The sequence below is a fragment of the Chiloscyllium plagiosum genome, unplaced genomic scaffold (genome assembly GCF_037043375.1).
Source record: "Chiloscyllium plagiosum isolate Xiang-an unplaced genomic scaffold, Cpla_swu_hap1 HiC_scaffold_2, whole genome shotgun sequence".
NCBI classification, from domain to species: domain Eukaryota; kingdom Metazoa; phylum Chordata; class Chondrichthyes; order Orectolobiformes; family Hemiscylliidae; genus Chiloscyllium; species Chiloscyllium plagiosum.
The window spans coordinates 134,085,409-134,100,357 of NW_028270140.1; the positions used below are offsets into that span (position 1 = coordinate 134,085,409).

Below are 14,949 nucleotides of genomic sequence, written 5' to 3' on the forward strand. Positions count from 1 at the left end.
TACAGTTATAGAAACTGGAGTTTGCATTTACCTGTGCAATCTTGCAAAGCAATGCCCATGTAGACAGTCTTAATGTCGATGTCCAGTTTGGAGCACTGGCAGATTCTTTGGCTGTGAGTCATTTCAGTCAAGGACTAATCCCATCTTTTGCACCTTGATTACATCCATATATTTTCCAGTTGTGTCACTTGATAGCTACTAGGGCTGTAGTACCACAACATGGGGGCAATATTGCCAAACCTAATGCTTTATTTCAGCTTGGAGCTGATGACTCAAGATAGACGAGAAATTGGCAGGGCTTGGTAATGCAGCATGGACTTCATTGTCAGAACTCATTCAGCCCTTTCTAATCTTTTGTTATTAAATATATTGTTTAATACTTGATCAGTAATCCAAAACTGTTTTTTTTTACTGCAGTAGTGCCTCATGAGAACATTAAACTGGATTACAAAGTGAACAATTTAGTTGTATGATGAATATTAATAAACTTCCAAAAAAATGAACATTTGTTCATCTGTACACAAAGTGAAAATGGTAATGGAGAATGAAGTGCTAAAATTCTGCACGTAATTTGCTCTACAAATGAGAACAAAAGATTGGACTCACAGTTGTTCTCTGGCATCAACCCAAGGTTCACCAAGCTGTTACTGACTTGAATGCCTGTGGAAACAAGGTCAAAATATTGAAACTGTCAGGAGTGAAAGAAATGTCATTAAGATTCCTCCTCACCTATATATAGTGCTTTATCTTTGGCAAGGTTACCAATTATGTTGGAAACCGCTGTCCCTCCCCCCTCCCCTTTGCACCCAAAACACCTCACAGTGAAATGCAGGCCCTGTGAAATAAGATGGAAATGTTCAAGGAAAAGAAATCAAGGTGAGCCTCAAGGCTAAAAATATAAGCAACTTTTATTACAGTCAATTATAAAGGATGTAACAGCAGAGGATTTGAAAACACACAATATAACCACGTGGAGTCAGCACAGATTCATGAAGGGGAAATCATGTCTGACAAATTTACTGGAATTCTTTGAAGAGGCAACAAGTAGGACAGAGGAAAAAGAGAAGCAATGTCTGTAACATATTTGGATTTACAGAAGACATTTCATAAGGTATCATATGTTAAGCTCTTCCATAAGATAAAACCTCATCATGTTGGAAGTATAATTGAGGACATTTTCTGGATGGCAATCTGTAACCACAGTGGTTTACCATAAGGATAAGTGCGAGGGTCATAATTATGAACATTATATCGTATGACAGGTGAGGAATGTGAATGTACTATCAGCAAGTTTGTGAATGGCACAAAAATAGATGGAAACGCAAATGGTTAAGATGACAAAAAGAGGGATATGGACAGTTTAAGTGAGTGAGTAGGCACATGTGATACAATATGGGAAAATGTGGCATCATGTACTTTGGCAGGAAGAATAGAAGAGCTGAATAATCTTTTAAAACTGAAACACAGCAAAAAGCTACAGAACAGTAGTATTAAGGAATTCATGTCTATAACCACTAAAGGCTAGCATCCAAGCTCTGTGGTAATAGGAAAAGTAAATGGAAGGCTGGCCTAATTTCAAAAAAGAATGGAGTATAAATCAGAGATGCTTCACTAAAGATATACAAGGCATTGGTCAGACCAGAACTGGAATGTTGTGAATAGTTGCTGGCTGTTATCAATGGAAAGACATCTTGGCACCAGAGGCCGTCCAGCAGAGGTGACCAAATGAAAACAGGGACCGAGGAGCATTGTGTATCATCCTCTCCTATCCATATGCATCATGCATCAATTATCACCAAGCAGTCATCAAGAATGGGAAGCCTAGGAAATGTTTTAATCTTGCAAGTCCAAAAGGCAAAAGCTCGATCATTCCTTTACTCTATGTTCCACAGAGCACATTGCCATGAATATAATTATCTCCCAGCCTTCATTGCTGTCTAAATTGCAAAGATGATCAAACCACTGAACCAAAAACAAAACCCTCTTAATTCCTGCCTTAAATTGGCACTCCTTATTCTGAATCTAGGGTCCTTGCCTTTGATTTTGCAATATTAGGCTGTGGAGAGAGATTGGGAAGCTTGGGGGGAATGTGGGTGTTGTGGGGAAGTGATATTCACCTTAAAGCCTGAAGACTGAGAAGGGGGACTTGCTAATCAACACCTCATCCTCACTCCTGCACTCTTCCTATCTGCCTCAAAATAGAAATAACCATTCAACATCAATCCAGAAACCAAGGTAAAGTTTAGCGGGACTTATGTTCGAATCATGCCATGGTAGATGGTGGAATTTGAATTCAATAAAAGTGTGAAAATAAGAATCTAATGATGACCATGAAGTCATTGCTGACAGTCAGTTGCCTTTAGGAAGAACACCTGCCTGGTCTGGCCTACTTGTGACTTCTGACCCACAGCAATATGGTTGACTCTTAACTTGGGGAATTAGGCACGGGAAATTAGCCACTGACACCCATATCTCACGAATGATTAAACAAAAGAAACTCCAGGGCTTACTTGTGGGGAGGGTGAGCAGGCCATTCCAGGACCTGCTTGCTCCATGTACAATTGCAGATAGGTCAAAGGCAAATGGGATGGCAGTAGGAAGGCCAACAGAGGAATTGTATGGGTACCAACCTACCCACAAACTAGCATCTGAGCACAAAGTTCTGTCCATTTTCTTTGTTAAACGTGCTGAATGAATGCAAGGTGCTGTTGTTTTCATTGGAAGTAATGTTTAATTTTCACTTCTCTTCCCAGCTCATAACATAGTTTTTAGCTTCTGATTGTCAAGACTTGAAACCTCACTTTTGACCATTGGTAATGAGATTTGAATGAAAGACACAAAGTATTCCTGTCTAAAACATCAAATTGGTTAAGCAAGACTGAATATGCTGAATTTTCTGATTGACTCTGTAATTTTCTTTTCTGTTTTGTTGATGATCATTCTTCAGTGATGGGGCATGTTGAACATTGTACCCAATCATATCCTTGTATCTTCCATGTTTACACTGAGATATGTTGCAACCAAGGATTATGTAAAGTATTTCTTTTCCTTTTCGGAAAAGTCAAGGTTTCAGCTATTCCATGAATTTAGAACCTTTTTTTTGTTTCTGACATCCACACTTTGACTTATATTTAAGAATGAATTGATCTCCTAAACTCCTTCCAGTACCCTTCAGGAACTCTGCAACTAGGAAGAAAATCACACTCTGCAAGTTTATCCAGTTTGAAAAGGCATACACTGAAACAGCAGGAAAATATCAGCAAGACAGACCCATTGGTCAGTGTTTTGACATAACCAAGCCTTCAGTGTATTTCTGCAGTTTTTTGCAAATGCCAAACCAGCAAAAGGAACAACAGGAGAATTTCTACAGTGAATTTCGTCATGAGAGCTCAATTACTGAAGAACAAAGCTTCTTCCAGACACAAATGCACAAACACATTCAAACAGCAAAATGCATAATTTCAATTTAGCAACTCCAATATTTGGGGTGGAACTGGATGAGGATACAATCCAATAACCACAGTACAAAGATTTCCAAACTGCTTTCTGCTTCCAATTTCCACAGACTCCACCTCACATTTTATGTTGAGGTTACCTGCTTAAAATTTTGATCTTAACTTATTTAAGCAGACCACTTGATTGGACTCCATATAACACATCCACAGACCATTAGCATTGAAACACACTCAGTTTGAGTTAGTAGTGGATCCTAGTGACAGCTGCTCACAGATTATATTGATCTAAAATTGGGGACCACCAGCCTAAAAGTGATTTTGAAATTCAGACATTGTTTATCCAACAACTCCTTACGCAAAACTGAAACCAATAGATCCAATGTTTGAAATGTACTTACTGTCCACACAGATGAATATGAATTCAATATTTCTATGAGGTTTCACAGAGAGTTTTAAGCATTCCAGCTCAGTTTACAGTTGTTTAGACTCAGGAGAACATGTGGCTTCTGCATAACATCAAATCAAGGCAAACATAAGTTGTTTTGATTGTGATAAGTACGAGAATCAAATTTTAACTTCCATTCTTTTATTTTTATACCCGAGACCTGTCAGAGATTCAAATGGCTTTAAATAGTGGAGTCAGTACTCCCAATGGAGATTGGCCACTGCCATTTAAAATGGCCACTGTGTTCGCCAGCTTGAAGGGACAATGGAGCCAATGTTGAGAATATATAAACTAACAATATTTTGCAGCTGCTTGGCCTTGCAAAGCAGAGGGTAGAAAAAATGCAATTAGAAGCCTATCTTTTTCTCTCCTACTCTTCATCATTACTCCAGACGACAGGACATGGTGAAAAGGTAAATGGTAGTCACAATTATTCACTGAAAAATTAAGACAATCAACGAACTTTGCCATTTCTGAGAATAACTATCCATGATTAAACAAATGTGGTCTCAGGTTAAAAACAATCTCTTTTTGAACCTATTATGTGTGTGTGTTTGATGTTGAATGTTGGTTACCTCTTTTGGGTATTGGTAGGTTTTTCTTTTATACAAAAAATTGTAATTGTCTCCTTCAGTTTCATCTAGCCAACTACATTTCTAATTGATATCTGATATTACTGTGTATTAAAAATAAAATTTAAAAAATTGTTCTGACTAAGACGGATTTAAATGAGAGGAGTGAAATCATTCCTAATCATGTGAGGAATGTCTTCAGAGCCTAAGTAGGATCAGCTCTTACTAAAAAAATGCAGCTAAGAATGTAACAGGTGGGAACGGAGCTTACAAGTCTTCCAAACAGCTCCCAATCTCATCTTTTTGATGAAACAATTCTGTTTAGTCATAAATTCAATGACACAAGTTCTAATGAACACAGACAGATCATAATATAATTCTTCTTCTTCTTCTTCTTTTGAAAGACATTTTTTTAGATTGATTGAGTCAAGTTTGGTTAAAAACATCAAGTGAAGAAATTACAATAAGAGGGCAAACCTGGCGAACATCCCCAAAAATCTTCAAGACATAAGAAACATAGAGACATCAGAAATGTCCATTACAGACAAAGATCATGTAGCCATGCCAGCATTCTAAAAAAGATGATCTACCCAGCCTAATTGTCCAATGTTTGATCATTTGACCAGAGCATCAAGAACAAGAGCAGTAGCAAGCCATGTATCCCTTTGAGCTTGCTTGCCATTCAATGTACTTATGACTGATCTCTTGCCTCATGGAATTTATTTTTCCATATCCCTTCATTCTTAAGTGATGACAAACTGATTAAACTCAACTTTAGATATAACTATTGACAGAACACCAAAATCTCTGTCAGGCAGAGAATTCCAAAGGTTCACGAATATTTGAAGAAATTTCTCTTCATCTCCATCCCCTTGTCCAGGGATCATGTCCTGTGAGTATTTACCTTGTCAAGCCCACTCAGAACCTTAAATGTTTTAGTGAAATCATCTCTCACTCATTTGAACTTTTGAGAGTTCAGGTCCAATTTACTTAGCCACTTATCATAGGCTAGACTCTCATTACAGGAAAACTTTCAATGTGGAATTAATACAAGGATGTGAACAGGTTTAATTTTCCAAAGTGTGTTAGGAATCTAAAGAGAGGTTTAACTTCAGGTTTCTGCAGGAATACAAGGAGCTTGGCGGAAGCATAGAAATCGGAGTTTAGGTGAAAGTGGCATTGTGGTATTGTCAATGGACTAGTAATCTAGAGACTCAGGAAATGTTCTGGGGACCTGGTACAAATTTCATGGAAGGATGGTGCTATTTGAATTCAATAAAATCTGGAATGAAAAGTCGTGTGCTGTAAAAAAAACATATAAGGTTTGTTAATATCCTTTAGTTAATGAAATCTGCAGTCCTTACCTAGTCTGACTGATATGGGACTCAAGGTTTACAACAATGTGGATGACTCTTATCTACCCTCTTAAATGGTCTAACAAGACACTCGGTTTTATCAAACTGCAAAAACTCACAAAAAGGATAAAAACTGAATGAACCACTCAATCCTCACTTTGACCCAGGAAATGACATTGTCAAACTCAGCCCCACTGATGTGCAAAGTACTGCTTACTCACATATGGGAAGTACTTGGGAGAGCTTGATTCACAGATCAGTCAATTAACAGTCTAACACAGTCATACTTTCAGAATTGTTCCATGCAGTTAATGTTCCAGACACCACCATAATCATATCTCTGTAGGACAAACTCAGTAGAGGTGGCGACACAATGGTACAGAATCAGGATGGATTAACCCTGGCATTTCTCAACTTTGACTCTGGAGTACAGGAAATCTCAGATCAAATATGGGCAAGATAACATCCTGCTGATTGCCACATACTGTTACCCCTTTGTTGGATGGTTCATCCACATTAAACACCAGTTGGAAGAAGTACTGAGGGAGACAAGGAAACAGAATTCACTCTGGACTTAAATGTCTGCCACAATGTCAGCACCACTGCTGACCGAGATGGTCAGGTCCTAAACATCACAGCTTGGCCTACAACAGGTGATGAGGGGTAAACATACTCAACCTTCTTCTAACCAATTTATCTTTTATAAATATATGTATCCATGACAGTATTGGTAGCTGTGAGTGTAGTCCTTGTTGAAACTAAATCCAATGTTCACACTGACGATAGCCTTCATTGTGCGTTATATGCCACTATCACTGTGGTCAATAGGATAGATTTCAAACAGATCTAGCAGCTCAAAACTAGGCATCCATGACATGCTATGGACCATCACCAGCTCCCAACACATCCTCATTCTACCGTTAGCATCAACCCAAGAGAACAACCTTAGTTCAATGAAAAATGCAGGAGGGAACAACACATTTTGTTGAAGCTTCTCATCTTGCACTCATCAGGATCATTTGCAAGAATACCAGTTGAAAGGAAAAGCTGTTATTTATACAGCATGAATTGAATTGCCAGTGAACTCTGATCGCAGAAGCATCATCATCAAAAACACAACCATTAACATTGTTTGACAGTTAGCTGCCAGGCTTTGTTCAAACATAGTGGCCAACATTAAATGTGACTCGGCATTTGGTCAACATTTTCCAGCAAATCTTGAATGCACGAGTATTTACATGGAGAACCAATTTAGGATTGTCAGTCAGGCTCACATTGTGGTACATAAGTGTGTGTGCTGGAAACAACATTTATTAATACAAAAGCCTTTGTTCTTTGCAAACAGAAAGAACATATAGACGCATTACATCCGTTTCAACTTTAAAAAAAGGACGCTGCCATTTGCTCCTTCATTTCTCAGGGCAATGCACTGACCAATCATAATCAAACTGTCTGATTTAAAATGTAAACTTCGTTCTCTGTCAATCAAGAATAATGGATGCATTCTATACAGCAACACCTCTTCATAAGACAACCAATCAGCACACACCTCTCATGCAGTGTAAATATTTGTTTTCTCTTTAAATTGTTATTCTCAAGATTGGCCTGAATTGTGCAAGATGAATAGTTTAAGCTATTAAACCCAAAATGTGTCTTTTTCTTTCAGTCAAATAGTGACAGGCGTTGAACATCTAGAATGACAACTGGCATTCTTGGAATAACCTGATGTTAGAATATTCTTGTTATATTTTTGATTTAGGTTTTGAAATCCTGTCAGCACTGAAAGGATTACTCTAATCCTCATAACCTCAGTTCTAATCATTAATAATACATGCTTTTTTGTGGCAATTTAAAATCCTTCTGGTGACCTCATTTAGACACAGATTACTGAACTGCCAATGAAATATGCACCTTGAGGCCACTGATGTGTTGTGAAAGATTATGGCACTCCAAAACTTCATTCAAAATTCAACACTGCAGTACCGCAACAGTCATACCTACAATAACATATCATTGTGATTTGTTGTATATTCATGGACTTCTGTTTCACTTGAAACTTCCAGATAAACAGACTTTGAATTATTCCGCAACTTATCATTATGCCATAAGCCAGAAACCCTAACTTATTGACAGTGCATTCCTTTCCTTGCTTCTCAAATTCCTTCATGACTTTGCAGTAGGACTGTGTTTGTGACTTCTCACCAAACTTTTGTTCTTAACCTTTTGTGATTTGGACCATCACTGACAAGGCCAGTGTTTGCTGCCCACTGTTAATTACTTCCTCTCCAACCATTGTAGTCCACCTGGAATTTAAAAAGCACATTGGTATAATTGATTGAATTGCTAGATCATTGCAGAAGACAGTTCAGAATCTGTCACAAAATTGTGGCCTGGAGTCACATAGCCAAACCCATGTGATGACCCTTTGGACTAGTGCCCCATAAATTGTGAACCACAATTCCTGAGTCATACTAAATGTTAAGGATGTGTCGCAAGTACATGCAGTACCTTTACTTTCAGAGCAAGTTGATTGAAGACCAGGTTTCTGTACTTATCAAAAGTTATTATTGATCACAAGTGATTAGACTATAGCTACAGGTAAAAAGATATATACCATTGACATGTAACACGATTAATTAAAATTGTCAATCCTCTGATAAACTCTCCCTTTTTTACACGCACACACATACACAAAATGGATTAAACAAAGTAAAGAAGTGAGGATCTGAAGATCTGAAACAAAAGCACAAATTGCTGGAGAAACTCAACTTATCTGGCAGTATCTATGGAGCGTTTCGATTCCACGTTTTTTTCTATGTCTTCAAAATAGATTATTGGTTGATGTAGAAAAACAGGAAAGACAGTCTAGTGGTTTTTACTTCTTGATTCTGATATTACGATGATCCTCCTTCAGCTGGACAGACCAACTGTTGCTCAAATGCCTTTGCCTGGAAGCTTCCATCGACTTGTAAGAAGCACAGAGTGATTGTTTCACTTCAAAATTATCTCTGATTTGTCAATTCAGAAATCACAGCTTTTGCACCAGCTGCAGGAATAGTCAGGTTTTTATTAGGTTTAAGTTGAGTTTTTGACTACAGGGAACAGGTAGCTTTAGGGTTGGGAAGAGATCTGCCTACTTTCCCTTTTTCTCTGTAATTTGTTTCCAGCTCCAAGCTGCTCAACTGCATGAGAATGACTCATGTGGCTGTTGACAGACCAAAGGTCTTGGTCATTCAGACTTGTCAGAAATACACAGACCAGTCAATTTCTTGTTGCATACAAGAGCTATGTTAGTGCAAAGTTAAAAATCACATAACACCAGGTTATAGTCCAACAGGTTTAATTGGAAGCACTAGCTTTCAAAGCGCCGCTCTTTCATCAGGTGATTGTGCAACCACCTGATGAAGGAGCAGTGCTCCAAAAGCTAGCGCTTCCAATTAAACCTGTTGGACTATAACCTGGTGTTATGTGATTTTTAACTTTGTACACCCCAGTCCAACACCAGCATCTCCAAATCATGACTACAGTAGTGCACACCCTCAACTTCTATCATCTGGAACTTGAACTTTAATTACTGCTTGTTCAAACAGTTGCTTACAATGTCGGGCATGGAGATCAGATTCAAACTGATTTTTAAAAACAGTACTTTCTTTTCAGTCCTCAGTTTCGAAAAACACAAAAATACAAATACACAGACTTTACACAAGGGACGCAGAGCAGATTTCCTGCCCCAAAGGTCATGAATGAATCAGATGAGTTTTTAGAACAATCAATGATAGTTTCCAATCTATCACTGTTAATGAGACAAACATTCTATTTCAGATCTTTAAAAAGCAATTAAATTTAAATTTGAATAGCTGCTGTGATTTTATTTGCATCTATATCAACAGAGCATTAACCTGGGATTCTGAACATCAACACCACCCCACTATCTCACCAACCAAGTCAGGATGCGGAATGAGTTGGAGGGAAATTGCAATTGGTCAGATGGCCACTTTTTGAGCTGAAACACTTTCTCAGTCCACTGCTGCTTCTACAATTCAAACTGTCATTAATCTCTACTCCCACACAATAACTCTGATTTGTCTATCAGAGCTGCAATTTCACTTTCAAAGTTTGTGTTTGTAAATGGAGAGGTGGAAATTTATAATATCAACAATTTGCATTTAATTAACATTAGTTACGCAATGGAATGTTCTAAGTTTTTACAAGTGAATATTACCAAACAAGACACGACACAGAGCCACACAAGGCAGATGATCAAAGAGATTTGGCTTTCTATATGTTATTCCAGATAACATATACCCAAAAACACCAAGGTTCCGATTGAAACAGATAAATGACTGTTTATTAATATCTAACTATGTATACCAAAATGACATCATACATATACAGTCTGAGTTATATGCTCATGTAGATAACCATTATGACATACATAATTGACAAAATGACTAACAGTCCAACTGAGTGTTCGTCTAAATTTTCCTGTCTGCTTAACCGACTGAATAATCAAGTAATTATCCAGAGAACACGATGGAGACCTTTTATGCAAGAATGTCAAACATCATGACATTATTCAGCTGTCTCAAAGATATAGTGCCTTTCTGAGACCTGTTTATGTACAATGTCACCCTTTCTCCTTTTGAAGAAAAGAAAACATTGTAAAGGCACAGCAACTTAAATCTGAGATAAGGAGGAAGTTTTTTCTCTCAGGGGGTTGAGAGTCTTTGGAACCCCTTGCCACAGAGAGTGAAAGGAGCAGAGTCCTCATGTATATTGAAGAGACAGACAGATGCTTTATCAGTAGAGGAATCAAGGGTTACAGAGAAATGCAGGAAAGTGGACGTGAGCAATGTTGGATCAGCTATGATCCTATTTAATGTTAGACCAGACTCAAAAAGCCAAATAACCTTCTCCAATTTCTTATGGTCTTATTGATTCAATGCGTATATAATTGGATAATAGTTGTGTTTGATGGAGGAACTGTGTGGATCCAACTTCAAAACATGAAATCTGACAGTATGAGAAGAACTTAGAAAAAAAGGAATGGGAGTTGGCTATTTGTCTCCATAAGCTGTCCACCCTCACCCTGATTCAACAAGATCATAGCTAATCTGCCTCAATTCCTGTGCTGTGTCATTAATGTTCCAATATTTCAAAAATCAACCTACCTTCTCTTGAGGTGCTTTCAGTGATTTAGCTTCCACAGTTCTCTGGGGTACAGAGTTTCAGACATTCAGTAGGGCCTGTGCGAAGATATTGCTTCGCATCTCCATTTTAAATGTGCCTCCCCTTGTTCTGTAACTTTCATGATCCCCCACTTGAGGAAACATTTTCTCAGCACTATCAGTAATCCTGGAGAAGTAACATGCAAACTTAATACAGCTGTCTGAAAAACTTTACAAGTAGCTTTCAATCTTAAATTTTTTGGTGAGATATGAGTTATGCTCATTTTGGAAGAATTATTTCCACGAGAACCGGCAAGATTTCTCGCTGTATTTTACCAAACTTGCCTCATTAAATACTACCTCACTTCAAAAGGATACCTCATGTCTGATTTTAGCCCCATCTTACCTTGTCCTATTCCCAGAATAACTCACCATTCTGGCAAAAGGCCAGCAACCCTGGCACTCACGCCACATGTAATCAGCCATTCTGCACCCATGCCACTAACCATGCATAGCCTCTGAGCTGCCTACTTACTCCCAACAAATATCTCACTGCCTTTCACCTACTTGCACCAGCAGGAAAAGCTGTACCACCCACTTTCATCACACTCAATTGTTCCCTTATTTTAATTCCAGGAGAATACAGCCCACAATGGGTGAGGAGCTTATACTTGAAACATCAACTCTCCTGATCCTTGTATGCTGTCTGACCGGCTGTGCTTTTCTAGCAACACACGTTTTGACTCTGATCTCCAGCATTTGCAGTCTTCACTTTCTCCTGGATAGAGTCATAGAGTCATAGAGATGTACAGCATGGAAACAGACCCTTTGGTCCAACCCGTGGATGCCGACCAGACGTCCCAACCCAATCTAGTCCCACCTGCCAGCACCTGGCCTATATTCGTCCAAACCCTTCCTATCCATATACCAATCCAAATGCCTCTTAAATGTTGCAATTGTATCAGCCTCAACCACATCCTCTGGCAGCTCATTCCATACACATACCACCCTCTGCGTGAAAATGTTGCCCCTTAGGTCTCTTTTATATCTTTTTCCTCTTACCCTAAACCAATGCCCTCTAGTTCTGGACTCCCCGACATAAGAAGTGCCCAATATATCACAACTCAGCCCCTTTTTTTTAATCATTCACTCCTGGGACATGATTGCTGCCAAAATTTATCGCCCATCCCTAGTGGTGGTGAGCTGCCTTCTTGAACCACTGCAGTCCACACACTGTAGGTTTACCCACGATGCCTTTAAAAGGAGAAACTACTCCTGTGGAGATGTAGAGGAACCAAGACTTTTTATTTCACTGCACATCAATGGTGCTGTCATTCCTGTTCATGTTAAAAATCCCACAACACTAGGTTATAGTCCAACAGGTTTATTTGGAAATACAAACTTTTGGAGCACTGCTCCTTTGATGGATAGCTATTGACTAGCGAGGAGTAGCTACCTGATGAAGGAACAGCACTCTGAAAACTTGTACTTCCAAATAAACCTGTTGGATCATAACCTGGTGTTGTGTGATTTTTAACTTTATCCACACCAGTCCAATGCTGGCACCCCTACATCATGATTCTCATTCATTGCACACCACTTCTAACCATTCGCCAGAACACTCTCTCTCTCTCTTTTGACTTGGAAGTTTAACTCAAGTGTTCACATTTTCATGGATAAAATACTAGCTCTAACAGAAGCCAACTCCTTGGCCTCCAAAGCTGACAGTACTAAGGCTTCAGAGTAAGCATCAGCAAGAGTCCACCGTAATGGCATTGTGAGTCTACCTGCAGCTCATGGACTGCAGCAGTTCAAGAAGGCAGCTCACCACCATCTTCTCAGGTACAACTAGGAATGAGCATAAATGCTGACCCCGGTCAGCGACACCAATGCGCCACATGTTTTCTTTTCTTCAAAAGGAAAAAAAGGTGACGGTGTACCATGCACAGATCTCAGAAAGGCCTATACCTTTAAGACAGCTGAATAATGTCATGGTGTCTGACACTCTCGCATATCTGTTCTCTGGATAATTACTTGGTCATTCAATCAGTTAAGCAGACAGGAAAATAGTAATTTAGACACTCAGTTGGACTGTTGGTCACTTTGTCAATTATGAACAACTGGACGAGCCATATAAAAACAGTGGCGATAAGAGCAGCTCAGAGGCCACTATTTACAAGATACACTGCAGAAATTCATTAAGACTCCTGAGACAGCACTTTCTACACCCACCAGCATTTCCATCGGGAAGGACAAAGGCAGCAGGTACAGGGGAACACCATCCCTTGCAAATTCCCTCCAACCCACTCCGCACCCTGACTTGGAAGTATATTGCCATTCCATCACTGGGTCAAAATCCTGGAATTCCCTCTCTAATGGCATTGTGGGTCAACCTTCCGCAAATGGATTGCAGCGGTTCAAGAAGTCAGCTCACCACTACCTTCGCAAGGGCAACGTGGAATGGGCAATAAATGCTAGTCAGCCAATTATGCCCACATCTATGGATGAATAAAAAGAAATACAATTGCTTCCTACCCCTTCGCAACTGTCAACACCCTCTCCCTCTTCCTGCAGCACCAGTTCCTGAATAATAGATTCCGAAGCCTCTATTCCGTGCAGCCGTGGTGAGATGCTAATTATGGAGAAATACAGTCTGTTGAATATCTTATTAAGATGACAGGTCACCTCATCAATATTCAACCTCTTAAGTTGCCAAGTGCATCAAACAACTTGGATGTCAAGAACATGGAAGTTTGTTTTCTGAAGAACAGACACACCAAACTTGAAAAGTTAACTCTATTTTTCTCCATAGATGCTGCCAGACCTGTTGAATTTCTCCAGTACATCTTTATTTATGTTCCCCAGAGCATAGATTTGAATGTCTCAATTACTAGTACAATGACGTACACCTTCAGTGAACAAATTTCTCCTCAAATCAGTTCTAAATATCTGACCCCATGCTCAAGAATATTCAAATCAGGCTAGTGAAAACTCACATTGACAACATTTCTTCTTAACAAATCAGGTGTGTAAACCATCCTGCCAGTAGAATGGGCAGACAAATGACAGGTGGAATTTAATGTGGAGAAATATGAGATGATGCATTTTGGCAATGGAAATTAGGGAGAAGCAATACATGCTCAATGGCACAGCTCTGTAGAATGTAGAGAGACCTAGGATCATTTGTAGATTTGTAAACATATTGAGAAACTGGTTAGCAAGTCAGACGGAATCTTGAGCTTCACAGATAAACATACTGAGTACAAGAATGAGGAAGTCAAAAAGGTCTGGTTTGACCACCACTCAACCACTACGTGGTTCTGTTCGCCGAGCTGGGAATTTGTGTTGCAGATGTTTCGTCCCCTGTCTAGGTGACATCCTCAGTGCTTGGGAGCCTCCTGTGAAGCGCTTCTGTGATCTTTCCTCCGGTGAATCTGCCGCTTCCGGTTGTCAGTTCCAGCTGTCCATTGCAGTGGCCGGTGTATTGGATCCAGGTCGATGTGCTTATTGATTGAATCTGTGGATGAGTGCCATGCCTCTAGGAATTCCCTGGCTGTTCCCTGTTTGGCTTGTCCTATAATAGTAGTGTTGTCCCAGTCGAATTCAGATTGCTTGTCATCTGCATGTATGGCGACTAAGGATAGCTGGTCGTGTCGTTTAGTGGCTAGTTGGTGTTCATGGATGCGGATCGTTAGCTGTCTTCCTGTTTGTCCTATGTAGTGTTTTGTGCAATCTTTGCATGGGACTTTGTACATGACATTGTTTTTGCTCATGCTGGGTATCGGGTCCTTTGTTCTGGTGAGTTGTTGTCTGAGAGTGGCTGTTGGTTTGTGTGCTGTTATGACTCCATAAGACCATAAGACCATAAGACATAGGAGTGGAAGTAAGGCCATTCGGCCCATCGAGTCCACTCCGCCTTTCAATCATGGCTGATGGGCATTTCAACTCCACTTA

At 39.5% G+C, this 14,949-nt stretch overlaps 1 protein-coding gene across 17 annotated transcripts in view; it reads right to left on the minus strand.

Moving 5' to 3' along the window:
* LOC122557375 (teneurin-3) overlaps window positions 1-14,949 on the minus strand; it is a 2,678,940-nt gene that overhangs the window by 2,432,835 nt on the left and 231,156 nt on the right. For all 17 annotated transcript variants that reach the window (XM_043705048.2, XM_043705074.2, XM_043705164.2 and 14 more), the window contains exon 2: window positions 607-660. The gene's annotated coding sequence lies outside the window, so the exon portion shown is untranslated. The remainder of the gene's footprint in view (window positions 1-606; window positions 661-14,949) is intronic.